Raw genomic sequence first — 2,386 nt, forward strand, 5'->3', positions numbered from 1 at the left:
ATTTCTCAAATATATTGAGCTATGATTATTTTTGATTATCCATCATTTCTAAACATGTTTAAGTTAAATTTAATCACAATATGACAAGAAGGAATTAGTGAATCTATGTATTTATTCATGTATGTTTCATATTCAAATGTCTTTAATTAAAAATTAATGAAATTAATTTTATTGTACAAATAATATTAAAATAAAATTATTTTTAACTAAAGTATAGGGAGTAGAATAGCTGGACTATAGTATTCACAATGCTTTTATATTACCATAACCTTCCAAAGTCCAAGGTTTTATTTTATGCATGGATGATACAAAACCTTTCGTTCCTAGAATGATTCCTATTTTAATTATATAAAATTTTTGTCTATTCTTGGACAGTGATAGATTATATAATATGGCTTTTTTTGAGGGGTGTCTACAGTAGCACTTGGAAGTTCAGGTTCCACTTTCAGTTCTTGACCCTAAAGTATAGACCTAGAAGTTCTGTATAAGTACATTCCACTGTGGTGCTTTGTCCTGTAGTGTGAAAGCCACCAAAGCTACACTCAGTAGGACTCAGGAAAAATGCAGTTATAGTGATCAAGGTTTGGATACTATGCATTTATTTAATGTATATTTTCTATTACTTATAACTATATATTCAGTCAGTCTTTTTCCTTTTCAAAGATTAGCTCTTCGTATATGCGACAATTTTAATTTGGGCTCTTAATTCTATTTAAATTAATCTAAGAATATGTCTACATAGTACAACACTGTATAGTTTTCTGTTTGTTTGTTTGTTTGTGGTGCCACACCCTGTTATGCTCAGGTGTTAAGTTGCCTTTGGCTTGAGCAACCCTATGGGACACTTGAGGATGGAACCGCAGTCCTTCCTAGGCTAGTGCGGGCAAGGCAGATGCCTTATCGCTTGCGTCATCTCTCCAGCCCCAACACTGTATATACTTTTTAATTTATTCACAGTGAATTGTAAAGTTATTCAAGATAGTGTTCCTAAAATACAATATTTCCACACCAATTGTATTAGAGTAAATGACTTTAAGTAAAATTTAAATGTGAAAAAGATAAACCTCTGATTTTTTCCCTAGGATATTGTTTATTATGGGGTTTGTTATTTAATATAAATTTTAGCAGCATTTATTATATATTTTTTAAATTGTAGGGTTTTTTTTTTGTTTGGTTTGGTTTTTGGTGTTTGGGTCACACCAACCAAGCCTTGCTCAGAGGTTACTCTTGGCTCTCCTCTCAGAAACTCAGAAATCGCTCCTGGCAAGCTCAGGGGACCATATGGGATGGCGGATAAGAATGTCCGCCATCCTGGTAGGCTGCCTGCAAGGCAAATGCCTTACTGCTGTGCTATCTCTCTGGCTCTAAATTGTAGGTATTTTTAAAAGAACTTCTTTTATCTGGAAAATGCTTTGGGTAGGATTATCATTTTGACAATATTAATCATCTCAATTCATGAATAGGGAATATGTTTTCACTTCCTTGTCTTTTTTTTTTAAGTAGCTATATATTGTTTTTGTTGTATGCCTTTCATTTCTTTTATTAAGGTGATTTCAAGGTACTTGATTTTTCCCCCCTGAAGCTCAATTATGAATGAATTATGAATTTTTCTCTCTTCACACTGATAGAATGAATATGGAAATGTTATGGCCCAGAGGCAGGCTCGGGGGGAGAGGGAAAGGATATTGGAGACACTGGTGATGGGAACCCTGCACTGGTGAAGGGAAGTGTATATTATTTGACTGAAACTCAATCATGAACAATTTTGTATTCATGATGCCTAAATAGAGTATTTTAAAAAAAAAATAAAAGAAAATTTATATATGTCAAAGAAACAATGTTTTGTCCCCCAATTCACAATACAGACCAGGCAAAGGGCCTGTATTGAGGTATATATGGGGTGCATTTACTGAACCTTCTCTTTCTATATAGTCTATAAAGAACACAGCCTGTTTTAAGAATAGGGATGCCTTATATTTTTCTTTTCTTTCTCTTTTTTTTTGATTTTTAATATATATATATAAATCTTTCACCAGTGCAGCATTCCCATGACCAATATCCCAAGTGTCCTTCTTTCACACCCCACACCGGCCTGTACTCTAGACAGGCTTTCTACTTCCCTCATTCAGTCACATTTTGTTATGATAGTTCTCAGTGTAATTATTTCTGTGACTGCACTAAACGATCCCTGTGGTGAGCTTCATGTCAGGAGCTGGACCCTCCAGTCCTCCTCTATTTTGCCTCTGAGAATCACTACACAAATATTTTTCATTTTTCTCAAAACCCATAGATGAAGGAAACCATTCTGTGTTAATCTCTCTCCCTCTGACTTATTTCACTCAGCATAATAGATTCCATATACATCCATGTATAGGAAAATTTCAGG

At 34.2% G+C, this 2,386-nt stretch overlaps 1 non-coding gene across 1 annotated transcript; it reads right to left on the bottom strand.

Moving 5' to 3' along the window:
* Nucleotides 1-1,840: 1,840 nt before the first annotated feature.
* On the bottom strand, nucleotides 1,841-1,971 carry LOC126005260 (small nucleolar RNA SNORA51). Its single transcript, XR_007494423.1, has one exon. It is a non-coding gene; the product is annotated as a small nucleolar RNA SNORA51 (small nucleolar RNA).
* Nucleotides 1,972-2,386: the final 415 nt, after the last annotated feature.

The sequence above is a fragment of the Suncus etruscus genome, chromosome 3 (genome assembly GCF_024139225.1).
Source record: "Suncus etruscus isolate mSunEtr1 chromosome 3, mSunEtr1.pri.cur, whole genome shotgun sequence".
Classification (NCBI taxonomy): Eukaryota; Metazoa; Chordata; class Mammalia; order Eulipotyphla; family Soricidae; genus Suncus; species Suncus etruscus.